Source organism: Carcharodon carcharias, chromosome 3 (assembly GCF_017639515.1).
Source record: "Carcharodon carcharias isolate sCarCar2 chromosome 3, sCarCar2.pri, whole genome shotgun sequence".
Lineage (NCBI taxonomy): Eukaryota > Metazoa > Chordata > Chondrichthyes > Lamniformes > Lamnidae > Carcharodon > Carcharodon carcharias.
The window spans coordinates 18,735,283-18,752,110 of record NC_054469.1 but is presented as its reverse complement, the minus strand read 5'-3'; the positions used below and the strand labels follow the sequence as shown (position 1 = coordinate 18,752,110).

The window sequence follows — 16,828 nt, the reverse complement described above, 5'->3', positions numbered from 1 at the left end:
GTCTCTGGTGTGCTGTATTGAAAATTGTGTTGTACATTTTGTCTACTTAAGACTACTACATCTATATCAAAGCAGAGGGAGTCTGGAAGGAGAATAAAGGAATCCACGTTTAACAGCTTGTGCGGTTCTGATTCTGAATGCTTCTTACTGAATCTTACTGTTTCTTCCCAAGAACTTCACAAAGAGGGTGAAAGATAGGAAACACAGCTTTCAGGGTGAAAATTTTTTGAAGATATTTATCCATGTTGTGCTGACACCACAGCATTTTAAGCTGGAGATTTAGGGAACATATTGAGACTGTGTTAGACATGCACATATTGAGGCAGTCCAGCTCAGGATTAACAAGAGGAAGGCCAGTATGGGTGTACACACTGATCTTGCAAAAATAACCAATCAAAAAATTAATCTTGGATCAATACAGAGAGGTTTTTTTTGGAAGGAATATACTACTGGATCTTTGATCACACACTATCACTGCATTGCCGATCAAGATGGCATTGTCTATGTCCCATCTAATGTGTATTTAGGTCAATCATCTGTATTCCCACGTTGGCAAAAGTGACTGTGACGTTTCGCAGATTCTGTAATTGCAGATAACAAAAGAAAAGGGCCTTACTTCTCCACTATAGAGCTGAAGAAAGGGATGATATCTTTGAAACACTAACACCTGCGCGAGATGAAATGAGCTATGACTCAGTAAAAGGTGCAAAAACAACTTATTTGCCACCCAAGAAAAATACATCATATGAAAGAGTGGTCTTCTGCTGTACTCAGGAAGAAGCAAATGAGACAACTGATCAATATTTCATGCAATTGTGGCAACGAGCAACCATATGTGACTTTGGTGATGCTGAATATGTTAAACACGAAATCAAAACAAATAATCAAAGGTTGTCACTCTAGCCAATAGCAAAAACCATTCGAGAAAGACAGAAAGGTGTCAGAGCTGCTGGAGTCAGAATGATTACTATCGCTTTCAGAGTTCTCGGGTACTGAAGCTGAGGCTGGCAACGGTGACTACTGCACTCCAAGTTCAACTCCTGTGAACACTTCATCATTCATGCACCAGGAAACCACCTGAAAAACAGCAGTCCCACTGCAACATGTCCAAATGATGTTTCCACTGTGGCAGAGCTTACCACATTGGACAGATGCCCCACTGCTGGTAAACAGTGTAAAACCTGTGGAAAACTGAACCAAAATCCTGGAACTCCCTTATTAACAGCGCTGTGGGTATACTACACCACATGGACTGCAGCGGTTCAAGAAGGCAGCTCACCATCAAGGGCAACTAAATGCCGGCCCAGCCAGTGAAGCCCACATCCCGTGAATGAATAAAAAAAACACTTTGCTCATGTTTGTCACTCACCAACAAACTCAACTAAAACCAATACCACCAGAAGAATGCCATTTTATGTACAACAGTAAAATGGGGAGAGAATATAGCCAGTGTAGAGGTGAATAACCCTGAATATACTTCTGCGCTCTCTTTTGGACATAGCAACCAGCAGGTGTGACAGTGATTATTGGCTGCTTGGACGTAGAGGCTCTCATAGATACAGGAGCATCTGTTAATGTCACAGGAGACAAAATGTTCAACAAACTCCAGGATTGTCCCATTCTCTGCAAACCAGGGAAAGCAAAATATTTCCATTACAACAGTGACAAACCACTGAAAATTCTCCAGACTTTTGAAACACCAGTCTCACTCAAAGACACAAGGATGAATGCTGTATTCTATGTCATATCTGGAGTATGTGACACGTTTATCAGTTTTCACACAGCAACAGATTTGTACAATCGCAGTCACATTCGCGTTTCCTACAAATACCAACAACATTCTTGAATTGTATGCTGACTGTTTCACTAGTATCACCAAACTGAAAGATGTCACGTGCAAATTGCATGCAGACACTAATGTACCCCAAGTTATGCATCAACAGTTTCATATCAGAAAGCATTGGGTCTCACCCAGATATTCATCAAGGAACCCAAGAGCAAGAACCAGATTAGAATGTGTGTTAATATGCAGTCACCAAACCAAGCCATGTAATGAGAAAGACACTTGATACCGACAATTGATGATATCATAAAGTGAATGGTGTTAAACAGCTGCCAAACTTACTCTCAACGCAGGCTACCATCAGATCTTGCAGAAGAATTGAGGCATCTTAGAGTAGTTGCCACGAACATCGGACTTTTTCGATACAAGAAACAACTTTGGAGTCAATTTCACCACATGATTCAGCCTTCATTTCAAGGACTTGAAGGTACACTTAACATTTTCATCCACGATCACACTTAGTAAATTTACAACATGCCTATATGAATGTCCACAATGTCTTAGAGAATGTAAGCTCACTTTGAACAAAGGCAAGTGATGTTCAATGAAAGCAGAAACAAATTCTTTAGTCATGAGTTCAGGGGCGAAGGAGTATCACTTGATCCATAGGAAATTGAAGCCATTGCAAACGCTGCAGATCCTACAAACGTGCAGGAACTCTGGAGTATGCTAGGGCTCATCAAATATTGTAGTCGCTTCATTCCTAACCTCGCCATGTTATCTGCTCCCCCACCATATCTGACAAAAGAGACTACATCACACAAATGGACTATAAACCAGATCAAACAGCAGTTGTCAACAAGGCTGCATAAATGTCCATTCCGACCCGAAGAAAATCACCCAGCTAGTTGTGGATACAAGCCCGGGTGGCTTAGGTGCACTTCTAGTAACTCATCACTCGTTGCGATGGCAAGCAGATCACTCATACCTATAGTGCAATGTTATTCAAAATCAGAGGGAGAAGGGCTCTCAATCACATGGGGTCTCTTACACTTTCATCTCTACTTGAATGGAAAAGAATTTGAAGTAATAACTGTGGTTGTTGGAGGTTAGTCACCTCAGTTCCAGGACATCATTGCAGGAGTTCCTCAGGGTAGTGTCCTCGGCCCAGCCATCTTCAGCTGCTTCATCAATGACCTTCCTTTATCATAAGATCAGAAGTGGGGATGTTCGCTGATGACTACATGATGTTCAGTACCATTCGCGACTCCTCAGATACAGAAGCAGTCCATGTCCAAATGCAGCAAGACCTAGACAATATCCAGGCTTGGGCTGACAAGTGGCCAGTAACATTTGTTTCACACAAAGTGTCAGGCAATGACCAAATCCAACAAGAGGAAATCCAACCATTGTCCCTTGATGTTCAATGGCATTATCATCACTGAATCCCCCACTATCAACACTCTGGGGGTTACCATTGACCAGAAACTGAACTAGGCTAGCCACACAAATACTGTGGCTGCAAGAGCAGGTCAGGGGCTAGGAATCGTGTGACGTGTAACCCACCTCCTGACTCTCCAAAGACTGTCCACCATCTACAAGGCACAAGTCAGGAGTGTGATGGAGTACGCCCCACTTGTCTGGATGAGTGCAGCTCCCACAACACTCAAGAAGTTTGACACCATCCAGGACAAATCAGTCCACTTGATTGGCACCACATCCACAAACATTCACTCCCTCCACTGCCGACACAAGTAGCAGCACTGTGTACCATCTACAAGGGCAGAAATTTCCCCCCGTTGTGGGCGTTGTGCGGGGGGCGGATGGGAGCGAGCACAAACCCGATCGGCGCCCCTAATCAGGTGCACACCGCCATTTTACGTGGGCGGGTCAATTAAGGCTCAATTAACACTGTGCAGGCGGGGAGGGAATTACCTGAGTCGGGTCCTGTGCTCTTTCGCGCATGTGTGCGAAAGAGCGCAGAAATCTCTCTGAGGCACAGAGTTTAAGTTTTGAACAATGAAACGAAAGTAAAAAAAAAATTTTTTAACAGCATGTCCCCTCATGTGAAACAGCATGTGAAACTGTCACATGTGAAAATGTCACATGAACTGGGTCATGTCCGTTAATTTTTTCTAAGAATTTTATGTAATTAATAAACCCTTCATGAAATCCCACCCCAATCGTGGATGAAGTTTCATGAAAAATGTGAAGGCTGCCTGGTCTCTTCACCTGCCCTCCAACGTTAAGGTTGGACGGGCAGCATTCTTAAAGGCTCTAATTACTTTGTTAATGGCCTTAATAGGCCTTTGACAGTTCGGCAGGTGTGCAGCCGCACCGAACTGACAACTTAAATGACGCGTGGTGATATCCAGATGCCCGCCCGATGTCACCGCACGTCACTCGCTGACGGGAAAATTCTTCCCTAGGATGCACTGCAGGAATTCACCAAGACTCCTTCAACAGCATTTTCCAAACCCACGACCACTACCAGCTAGAAGGACAAGGGCAGCAGATAGATGGGAACAACGCCACCTGGAAGCTCCCCTCCAAGCCACTCACCATCCTGACTTGGAAATATATCGCTGTGCCTTCACTGTCGCTGGGTCAAAATCCTGGAACTCCCTCCCTAACAGCACTGTGGGTGTACCTACACCACATGGACTGCAGCGGTTCAAGAAGGCAGCTCACCTGCACCTTCTCAAAGGCAATTAGGGATGGGCACTAAATGCTGGCCCAGCCAGCGATGCCCACATCCCAAGAATGAATAAAAAAAAAACCTGATCATAGACACTAGTAAACCTATCCAACAATTCACATAGCAAACCACCCACTCGAATAGAGCACTGGATGCTCAAACTTCAGGACTACGAATTCTATTTTGAGTATCGTCCAGGCAAGCACAACCCAGCAGACTATCTTTCATGATATCCGTTGCCAACAGTCAGTCTCACTAAGATAAAAGCAAAATACTGCGCATGCTGGAAATCTGAATCAAAAACAGAAAATGTTGGAAAACCTCAGCAGGCTGTGGAGCTGGGGATCCCCTGGAGATCTTCCCTCCACAGCTTCCAACCTCATAGTCTCCCAAACTCGGACAGCCCGCTCCTACTTCCTTCCCAAAACCCACAAACAGGACTGTCCCGGTAGACCGATCATGTCAGCCTGTTCCTGCCCCACAGAAATCATTTCTTCCTATCTTGACTCCATTCTCTCTTGCCTTGTCCAGTCTCTTCCCACCTATATCCGCGATTCATCTGATGCCCCATGTCATATCAGCAATTTCCATTTCCCTGGCCCCAACCGCCTCCTCTTCACCATGGACGTCCAATCCCTTTACACCTCCACCCCCCACCAGGATGGTCTGAGGGCTCTCCACTTCTTCCTTGAACAGAGGCCCGAACAATCACCATCCCCCACCACTCTCCTCCATTTGGCTGAACTTGTTCTCTCATTGAACAATTTCTCCTTAAACTTGTCTCACTTTCTCCAAATAATTTTTTAATGGGCAAGGATTTTCCGTTTGTGCGGGAGCGGGAGCGATCACCTCCCACAAACAGGCCTGCTCTGCCATTTTATGCGGGTGGGCCAATTAAGGCCGCCCAGCGTATTTGCTGACTCCTGTGGATAGTGGGATTGTGCAGGCATGCACAGACCACTGGGTCCATTGGCGACCCGGCAGTCTGTTTAAAAGAAGGCCTGGCAGCCTTCTGTACGCTGCTCACAATGGCCAGTTCTAGGCCGCACTAGAGGGGTTCGGGTGTGCAGGCCAGGCTGGAGGGTAGGCTAGAGGAGCAGGCCAGGTTGCAGGGTAGGCCAGAGGAGCAGGCCAGGCTGCAGGGTAGGACAGCTGGAGTTGGGGGGGGGGGGGGGGGGGGGGGGGGGGGCAAAGTGCCCCTCATTTTTCTGATGAATGCCTTGCTGCCCGCCTCAAGGAGGTGGCAGCACGGCGAGAGATGTTGGTCCCCCAGGATGGGAGGAGGAGGCCCCCCCACATGATCAAGTGTGCCTGGGAGGAGGTGGCGGAGGTGGTGAGCTCCCACAACATGGTTCGGCGCACGTGGATCCAGTGCCTCAAGGGCTTCAATGATTTGTTGCGCTCTGGCAGGTTAAGTACCATCTTGACATTGGGCATTTAACCCAGCAGGTAGCCTTACCCTCTGAGGAACCACCACACCACCACCCCCCCCTCCGCCCCCCCACTACCCCCAACCAAGTCTTACTATCGTGACTGCATTGAATCATTTAGGGCATTTTTCCTTTGCTGGGTGGCCAAGCAGATAGTGCCTATTCTGAGGTTGGCTTGAGTGGGTCATGAAGAGATGAGTTCTCTCCCACGCTATGGGTTGTTCTTAGTCGCACATGACTAGTTTGGGGGCAACCTGGAGGAGCTGCAGCTAGGTGCATATTCAGAACTCCAGGACATGTCCTATTCAGGGTGATGAGATGGTGGAAGGGGAACCTCAAGATGTTGTGGCAAAGAACTATCTGCCGCCCTCTACGCTACATGTGGTTGCGCCTCCTTGCTATTGGAGGAAATACCATGTGGCTCCTAATGTGATGTACACAGCATGTGTCCAAGTGGGTGTTTGGGGGGGTGGTGGGGAGCAGGCCTAGCATCTTGGTCTGAGTGATCAGCAGCAGCGGAGAGAGGAGGCACTGGAGGCCTGATATGCCCCACTCTAGTTGGGGTTAGGAGTGTGCGAGCAGAGTCCATGTGCAATTTGCCTTAATGAACGGTCTTCTCTCTTTTTCAGGAGAAGATTGCTCATAATGTGTCCGAACATGCGAGGACTGGAGGCGAGCAGGCACAGCTCTCCATATTAAGCCATTTTGAGCAGGAGGGCCTTGAACTGGAGAGGCACCATGTACCCAGGTCTACTGGTGTCGGTGAGGCTGGAGTGGCAAAGCCAGGTATTTAAGGCCAACAGTGACGTCCGTATTGTCCTCCCAACAGCCATAACACCGAAGATTGTTAAATTAGTTATTGTTGAAACATTGCTGGGCCATTGGTTCTAGAAGGTTGAGCACATAATGAGCCGGGGGACAGGCATGAAGTTTGTCAGTGTGTGCACGCTAACTGATCCATTGTCCTTGTTCTTTCTTTTAGCATCATCAAAGCATGGCCGGGAGGAGGAGCAGCAGGTGCCCCCTCTCACACCTGAGGGCCCTGAAGTCTCACCAGTGTCATTACATTTCTGGGAGGCAGGCACCAGCGCAGATACTAGCACCTCGGTGGAAATTCGAACATCGGCTAGTGTCCCGGGGCACAGTGGTGAGGGCACTTCATATTTGCTAGAGGAGCTGGCAGTGACAGAGAGTGCCCATGATGCCAGCAGTCGGAGGACTGTAGGGGACCAGGCATATGCTCAGTCGGTGCCTGATGATGTGCCACTGAAGTCGTCCACGACGCAGCAGGGGCAGGAAATGCAGCCGTGTGTGTGTGGGCGCATCTGGGTGAGATACATGAGGCTATGCTTGGCTTGATCTCCGTGGTGGAGGATTCTCCGCATTCGATCGCGGAAGCAATGAGCCACATGTCCAAGCGCCATGTGTCCTCCATGGAGAGAGTGGCGACTCTCGTGGGGAGCCTACTCCAGGAGACCCAATAGGGCCTCCTGGGGATGTGCTCTGACCATCAATCCCTCACATCAGCAATGCCCTCAGCTGGTCACTGCCAGTGTGGGAGATGGTGTAGGCATCAAGCCCAGCTTGTTGCACATCCATCCACGGTGAGCCAGGAGATCCGAGGCAACCTCACATTGGCACAGCAGCTGCCTGTTGTCTCTGTGGGCTCCTCTCTGGGCGCTCCGGTTGAGGGCACCAGGTCCTCCGCCCCTCTCCCAGTGACCATGTCATCCAGTGAGGCTGCGACGACTGGGGAGATGCCAGCTGTGGAACTGGCAGCTCACTGCCAGGCGGAGCCAGCACAGGCTCCATGGGCCAGAGAATGGCCGCCAGGGTCATCAAGGCCAACAGAGCAGCAGATGGGGCAGCACCGAGACGTAGCACCTGGAAACAAAAGCATAAGGCTCATTAGGCACATCACAGGTTTCTCGCTGATGCTTTTCTTTGGCACGAGATTAGGTCCTTATGATTTATTTTGGATTGTTTGCACTATTGTTTAATAATTATCGGAACTTCTGATTTACACATTAAATGCCAGATGTGTGACCATGGCTGAGGATAGCTTGTTTCTTCTGCATGTGTATGTTTAAGAAAAGTGTCATGAGCATTTATTTGGACATTCATCTTTATGTACACAGCCCTTAGTTACTGGTGATGACATGGCAGATTTTGCACTTAGGTGTCGAGGATCGGGGCGCCAGCCCAGGCTTGTCCTGGTGATCCGTCTGTGTTGCGCTAGCTGAAGGTTCGTTGAATTAAAGCACCCCGGGTGTCCCTGCCTCCTTGGAGTAGTCCGGGGTCAGCGTCTACCCCCTCAGCATTTTCCTCATCCTCGGAATCACTGCTAGACTCATCATGTGCAGCCGCAGCCGCTGTGTTGGCGTCTTCATCGTCCACTGCATCCCCCTTTCCAGTGCATGATTGTGGAGAGCGCAGCATGCAACCACTATCACCAAGACATGATCCGGGGGGGTACTGGAGTGCGCCCCATGAACAGTCCAAGGCATCAGAAGCGCATCCAGAGAAGACTGATGGCTCTGTGCACCACAGCCTTTGTGGAGGCGTGGCTCCTATTGTAGCACTGCTCAGCTCCTGTTCTTGGGTGGTGGAGAGGCGTCATGAGCCATCTTCTGAAGGGATAGCCCTTGTCACCCAGCAGCCATCCATCGAGCTGGGCCGGAGCACTGAAGTGACCCAGACACTGGAGTGTCTGAGGACATAGGCATTGTGGGAGCTGCCTGGGTACCTTGCACACACTTGTAGAATCAGCATCCTATGATCACACACTATCTACACGTTCATGGAGTGGAAGCCCTTCCTGTCGACGAAGGCACCGGGCTCACCTGCTGGCGTCTTGATGGCCACATGTGTGCCGTCTATTGCACCCTGGACCTGGAGGAAGCCAGCAATGGCTGCGAAGCCTCTGGCTCGCTGTGTCTGGCTTGTCTGGTCCCAACAGAAGTGGATGAAGGTCAATGCATGCCTGAACAGAGCATCTGTGACCTGCTTGACACAAGTGTGGACAGCTGATTGGGAGACACTGCAAAGATCACCCACCAAGCCCTGGAAGGAGCCAGAGGCATAGAAGTTGAGGGCAGCTATGACTTTCAGAGCCACTGGCATGGGGTGTCCACCCACACAGTTAGGGGAGATCACAGGCCCAATCATCTGACAGATATAGTTCACTGTCTTCATTGACAGTCGGAGCCTCCTTCGGCACTGCACCTCAGATATATTGAGGTAATTGCTTCGCCTCCTGTATACTCTGGCAGCAGGATAGTGGCGTCTCCTGCGGCCCCTTCCACCTTGGACTACCTCTTGGTCCTGCACCCCTTGCGCCTGTGCCTTACTCCCAAAGGTGGCTTCCCTGGAGGCAGAATGTGCACTCCTGGCCTCCTCCTCCTTCTAGCCCTCCCTTCCTCCTCAGAGGCGCGGCCTCCTGTGGACATATCAGATCCCATACTCAGGCTAAGGGAAGGCTTCCTGAAAGCTACAGGCCCAGAAAAGATTCCTCACTGCAGAGTGCTGACCTGAAGGTTAAGAGTCCAGAAAAAGCTGCTGGGATGCCTTCTGAAGTACTGCAGATCACACAGGGAAGTTTAAAAATCTTTCTCCAATAAATACTTCACAGACCAGATTCATGGCCCCACTGAGCTCTCTTATCCAGCCCGTGGGTGAGGTTAATAGAAATTTCTCTTACCCACTTGCCCGTTGCGCCAAACCGAATATCGCAAGGGGGCCGAAAAATCGGGGTCAGTTGAAGACTAAAAGGCCTTAAGTGGCCCATTAATTAACGGCAGGTACTCGTCGGACCTCATTGCACGCCCGCCCAGCGAAATATCACAATGGCGCGTGGTGAGGTCAGGACACTCGCACGACATCACCGCATGTTATTTTGCGTGCGGACGTGCGGGGCCCACCCCACGCACATCAACTGAAAAATGGGATGTGGGCATAGCTGGCTGGGCCAGCATTTATTGCCCAAACCTAATTGCCCTTGAGAAGGTGGTGATGAGCCACCTTCTTGAACCGCTGCAGTCCATGTGATCTGGATGCACCCACAGTTCTGTTCGGAAGGGAGTTCCAGGATTTTGACCCAGCAACAGTGAAGGAATGGAGACATATTTCCAATCAGGATGGTGAGTGGCTTGGAGGAGAACTTTCGGGTGGTGGTGTTTCCATGTGTCTGTTGCCCTTGTCCTCTTAGGCGGTAGCGATCGTGGGTTTGGAAGGTGCAGTCTAAGCAGGCTTGGTGAGTTCCTGCAGAGCATCTTGTAAATGGTGCACACTGCTGCCATGTGCGTTGGTGGGGGAGGGTGGGTGGGATGCCAATCAAGCAGGCTGCTTTGTCCTGGATGGTGTCAAGTTTCTTGAGTGTTGTTGGAGCTGCGCTCACCCAAGCATGTGAAGAGTATTCCATCACACTCCTGACTTGTGCCTTTTAGGTGGTGGACAGGCTTTGGGGAGTCATGAGGTAAGTTACTTACCACCAGATTCCTTGTCTCTGACCTGCTCTTGTAGCATCAGTATTTATATGGCTAGTCCAGTTCAGTTTCTGTTCAATGTTGATAGTGGGGGATTCAGTGATGGTAATGCCATTAAATGTCAAGGGAGATGGTTAGATTCTCTCTTGTTGGAGATGGTCATTGCCTGACACTTGTGTGGCACAAATGTTACTTGTCACTTGTCAGCCCAAGCCTGGGTATTGTCCAGGTCTTGCTGCATTTGGACATCAGTATCTGAGGAATCTTGAATGGTGCTGAACATTGTGCAATCATCAGCGAACATCCCCACTTCTGACCTTATGATGGAAGAAAGGTCATTGATGAAGCAGCTGAAGATGGCTGGGCCTAGGACACTACCCTGAGGAACTCTTGCTGCAATGATGTCCAGGAACAGAGATGATTGACCTGCAACAACCACAACCATCTTCCCTTGTGCTAGGTATGACACCAACCAGCAGAGAGTTTCCCCCCAGATTCCCATTGATTCCAGTTTTGCTGGGCTCCTTGATGCCACACTCTGTCTAATGCTGCCTTGGTGTCAAGGGCAGCCACTCTCAACTCACCTCTGGAGTTCAGCTCTATTGTCAATGTTTAAACCAAGGCTGTAATGAGTTCAGGAGCTGAGTGATCTTGGCAGAACACAAACTGAGCATCAGTGAGCAGGTTATTTCTAAGTTTGTGCCACTTGATAGCACTGTTGATGACCCCTTCCATCACTTTACTGATGATGGGGCGGTAATTGGCCGGGTTGGATTTGTCCAGCTTTGTATATACAGGATATACCTGGGCAATTTTCCCCATAGCCCGGTGGAGGCCAGTGTTGTAGCAATACTGGAACAGTTTGACTAGGGGCGTGGCTAGTTTTGGAGCACAAGTCTTCAGCACTATTGCTGGAATATTGTCAGGGCCCAAAGCCTTTGCAGTATCCAATGCCTTCAGCTGTTTCTTGATATCATGTGGAGTGAATGAAATTGGCTGAAGACTGGCATCTGTGATGCTGGGAGCCTCCGGAGGAGGCTGCGATGGATCATCCACTCGGCACCTCTGGCTGAAGATTGTTGCAAATGCTTCAGCCTTATCTTTTGCACTGATGTGCTGAGCTCCCCCATCATTGAGGATGGGGATATTTGTGGAACCTCCAACCCCAGTGAGTTGCTTAATTGTCCACTACCATTCACAACTGGATGTGGTTGGACTACAGAACTTAGATCTTGTCCATTGGTTGTGGAATCGCTTAGCTCTGTCTATCATGAACCAGAGGCTGGAGTTCAGACATTCCCCTTCCACCCTGCATGGTGGATCAGGCCTCACTGCTCTTCCTGCTCCAGAACTACCCATGCCCAACTGGAAGCCAAGCCTGTTAATCATGATGACTTCCGGGTAGAGAAGCTATCAAGAATTTAAAAAAGTACACATGCCATGTCAAACTCCACAGCTTGTGAGGAATTCCAGGATTATGGCTTTCCAGTCTGAAACTCTGCCCCAAATGGATGTGGTTGGACTGCAGAGCTTAGATCTTATCCATTGGTTGTGGAATCACTTAGCTCTGTCTATCATGTGCTGCGTAGGCTGTTTGGCATGCAGGTAGCCCTGTGTTCTTGCATGACACCTCACTTTTAGGTATGTCTTGTGCTGCTCCTGGCATGCCATCCTGCACTCTCCATTGAACCAGGGTTGATCCCCTAGCTTGGTGGTAATGGTAGAATGGGGGATATGCTGGGCCATGTGGTTACAGATTGTGGCTGAGTACAATCCTGCTGCTGCTGATGGCCCACAACACCTCACGGTTGCCCAGACTTGAGTTGCTAGATCTGTTCGAAATTTAACATTGTGGTCGTGCCACACAACACGATGGAGGGCATCATCAATGTAATTACGGGACTTTGCCTCCACGAGGATTATGCATTGGTCAATTCTACTGTTACTATCATGGACAGATGCATTTGTGACAAGCAGGTTGGTGAGGATGAGGTCAAGTATGTTTTTCCCTTACCACCTGCCACAGACCCAGTATAGCAGCTATGTCCTTTAGGACTCGGCCAGCTGGGTCAGTAGTGGTGCTAACAAGCCAGCCTTGGTGATGGTGGTGGACACTGAAGTTCCCCACCCAGAGTACATACATGTGGTGTTCATCCTGGAGAAGTATTGATTCATCAGCTGGGGGGCAGGGCGCAGGGATGCAGTATGTGGTCATCAGCAGGAAGTTTCCATGCCCAAGTTTGACCTGATGCCATGAAATTTCATGGGGTCAGATTCAATGTTGAGGACTCCCAGGGCAACTCCCTCCTGGCTGTATACTGCTGTGCTGCCACCTCTGCTGGTCTGTCCTGCCGGTGAGACAGGACATAACCAGGGATAGTGATGGTAGTATCTGGGACACTGTCTGTTAGGTGTGTTTCTATGAGTATGACTATGTCAGGCTGTTGCTTGACTAGGTTGTGAGACAGCTGTCCCAATTTTGGTACTAGCCTCCAGATGTTAGTAAGCAGGTCTTTGCAGGATCGACAGGGCTGAGTTTGCCATTGTCATTTCCGGTGCCTAGGTGGATGCCAGGTGGTCTTTTTAGCAGATTGATACAACTGAGTTGATACAACTGAGCCATTTCAGAGGGCAGTTTAGAGTCAACCACATTGCTGCTGGTCTTGAGTCTTGAGTCCTTCCCTCAAGGACATCAGTGAACAAGATGGGTTTTTATGGTAATTAACAATGGATTCATGGTCATCACTAGACTTTTAATTTCAGAGTTTCATTGGATTCAAATTTCACCATCTGCCATGGTGCGATTCAAACCTGGGTTCCCCAGACCATTACCCTGGGTCTCTGGATTACTAGTCCAGCAACAATACCAGTACAGCACTGCCTCCCCCTGCCAGTCCTACACCACCACTGGGTCAAAGTTCTGGAACAGAAATTAAGTAATTTGAAGATTAAACAAACCTAACTAATGTATAGTGATTATGTTACTCAACTAGTAATCTAAGTTTTGCACTAATAATCATAGAACATGACCTCAAATCCCACCATAGCCATTTGGGAATTTGGATTTAGTTTTTTTAAAAAAAAATTCTGGAAATAAAATGCTTGTATCAGTAAAAGTGACAATGAAGCTGTCAGATTGTTGTGACAACTCAATTGTCCATTAATGCACTTCAAATGTAAATCTTTTGCCCTGACTCCAGTTGCACACCAACATGGTTGATTCTGAAGTGACCTAGGAAACCACTCAGTTGTTTAAAACTGGTACAAAGAATAACTCCCTGCCTAACAGCATGGAATCAGCCAAAAGAAAGGAACATCTTTAACTTGAGGATAATCATTGAAAGATACCTCGAAGTGCAAAAACCTGTGTATGTATGCTTTATGGACTATGAGAAGGCATTTGATAGAGCCTACCATCAGAAAATAATGGTGCTTAGACAAACTAGAATTTGCCAGAAATGATAAAAGGATAATTCAGAATCTATACTGGAATCAATCAGCAGTGATGAGACTTAATAACAGCTTGTCAGACAGCTTCCCAATCAAAAGAGGAGTGCACCAGAGATGTTCATTGTAGGTATCTTCAGAGACATAAGAGATCTACCAGGTTGCAATATTGCGGGGTTGAACATCAACATCTTGAGATACGCACTGTATTAATTGTAGAGTCAGAAGAGGCACTAAGTAAAAGCAAGGAATGAGGAATATGGATTAAGAATGACTATGAATGAGACCAAGACTACGGTGATAAGCAGAGACCTAACCCTGGAAGTGAAAACTGAAGTAAACGGACAAGTCCTGGAACAAATAAGAAGGTTCACATATTTTGGGCAGATTATCACAGGAGATGTGATTGTGAGATCCGAAGCAGAATTGAGATACCCAAGACCAGCTTTATCAGAATGAATTATGTGTTAACTTCAAAAGAAATTGAACCTGAAACTATGGAAAAGAATGCTAAGATGCTACATTTTGTCATCCATTTTATTTGCCTCGGAGACATGGACAACAAACAATGAGGCAATAGATAAGTTGCAAGCATTCGAAATGTGGACATACCGGAGGATGTTCCACATATCCTACACAGACAAAAAGACGAATGAGGATGTGCTGGAAATGGCTGGAGAAACAGGAAATCAGTGCATAACATCAAAGCGAGGAAGATACAATGCTTCGGTCACATCTTTAAAACAGGCGGTAGGCAGAGACAGTTGGAGGGGAAGACGTAGAAAACGCAGTGGAGAAAATGGTTGATGAATATAATGCACTGGATGCAATTGACTTATACGGAATGTGTAAAGGCAGCACAGAGAGGCAGAGGTAGAGATCCATGACAGTCAACCTGCTGGGAATAAGATGACACCAAAGAATGAATGAACAAACAGCAATTTTGGGAACACCTTCGTTGTGGAGATGATTTAAGAAGAACCCCACTGCCCTCTTTGGTCAGCCAAAAATAAATGCCAGCCAATGACCCCATATCCCAAGGATTCATTTTCAAAAATGGAAGGAGACAAGCAACATGCAATAAAACTAAAGTTCGGAATGCAGATACATTTATGTACCTTTCTGTGTATTGTCCTTTTCTCTTAGAATGAACGTCCCATTAAGGTCATCTCCATGGAACAGTATCAAATAAATCCAACAGTTATAAGAATACTTGGTGAATGGAGAACATTAGCATGACAAAAGATTCATTAAGACAATTCTAATTTCTTAATTATTAATTTCTTGGTATATGCTATTTCTAAACATTTTCTACAGAACATCAAGGATTGTAGGGTTAATATTTTAATCAAATTATATCATGGGGAAATTGAAATTATGAACACGAAATACAATTCTCTCACACATTTAGTAATACAGTGACTTGTCAATTTCAGCAATCTCTTTATCTCGCATCCCAATTCCCCACCAGAATTCTTGCAGGGCAAATACGTGCACAGTTCCTTTGCTGTTTATATTTTATCTTGGTGGATAAAAATTATGTGATACTTTTTAAAATTTACATTGCACTCATTTCATTCCCAGGCCACTGCCGTTCCATATGTACAAAATCAAATGAGGGTTATTAATTAGTTGCCAGGACCCATCAACTACAGGAGAATCCCCTCCACGTTGATCAGTAATGGAAGTTCCACTGCACTATCACTATATTACACTTTTGTCACTGGTGGCTTTCAACACATCACTGACAAAAGACAAGTATTAAGTTGCTGATGCAGACTGGTATACGAACCCCTTGGAACACCTGTGAGATGTGGGTTCACTTACTTTAGCCTTTTACTGGGAAACAGTAGTGCACATTTGGTGCCAAGTCCTTGTTTTAACTTTGCTTTCCTGCTTTAAAAAAGTATTTTTTTCTCCGACAACCAAAACTCACATTTTGATTTCTAGCCACAGAGCAATCAGCAAGCAGTGCTCTGTGTATATGGATGAATATGCAGGTGTAAAGCTCTGCCTTTCTGCTGCTGCTAAGCGATGTTAATGTTAGTACAGCTTCCTATTTGCACTGAGGCCAAAATGTTGGCTCTGCTGCAATGACAGGTTCAAGTATGAAAGCAGTATAAGTATGTTGTAACAACGTGTGGAGTTTTACAATACTGGCTAAAAGATTTTGTACATGTAGCTCATCATAGGTCAAAGTACCGCAGCCCAAATTACACTGAAAGTTCTAAAAAAAAGAAATTTACACATATTCCAAATCTGCTGGAGTTAGGATGACAAGCAAATTGAACAGCATGTATATATATAACCTCAAACATATGACCTCAGACATATAAACAACAGTTGCTACAACACATTTTTTTTTCTCAGCCATACTTAAGGTTTTATGGAGCCATGTCTCCCACAGTGTTCCACTTCCACACTGGCTAAAATCCGTCCTTCCATAGATGAGATCCAGCCCACAGATTCCATCAGCGCTTCATTTTTCTCTTCTTTGGCTTAACATCAGAAGCACTCTCACAGTAAATAAACCTTCATCCCAAAAAGGAGTGATCTTTTTAATCCAAATTAACACTCTCTTATATTGAAAGCAATAGTATTCTCCTTTAAATTCCCTTTATCGAGCACTGAAAATCACCAGATTTGAAATGATTTGAGAAAAAAAACAGAATCACTGTCTAAGGGCAAGCAGCACTTCCATGAGCTCAACTCATAGGAAGCTGACTCACAGATGTGATTAGTTCGGCAACATCTGCTCACATCTGCAATGTCCGGGCACTCCTGGAATGTCATGCAAATGATTGGAAAATATTCCTGACTACAAAACAGAACCAAAACACTGCGAACAACTTGACTTCAAAAAAAGAATCTGCCACATCAGCAGTTTGTACATTCTGCTTCTTTCAAAACATTCAGCTACTCCTCTTCAGTGTTCTTACCGCCTCCTCAAGCATAAAGAGCATCCAGTCCATGCAGTACACAGATG

General features: G+C 46.9%; 1 protein-coding gene across 1 annotated transcript in view; it reads right to left on the bottom strand.

The window, feature by feature from the left end:
* The window catches only part of gjc2 (gap junction protein gamma 2), a 106,783-nt gene extending 90,240 nt beyond the window's left edge, over positions 1-16,543 (bottom strand). Inside the window, exon 1 of the mRNA XM_041184249.1 lies at positions 16,219-16,543. The gene's annotated coding sequence lies outside the window, so the exon portion shown is untranslated. The remainder of the gene's footprint in view (positions 1-16,218) is intronic.
* Positions 16,544-16,828: the final 285 nt, after the last annotated feature.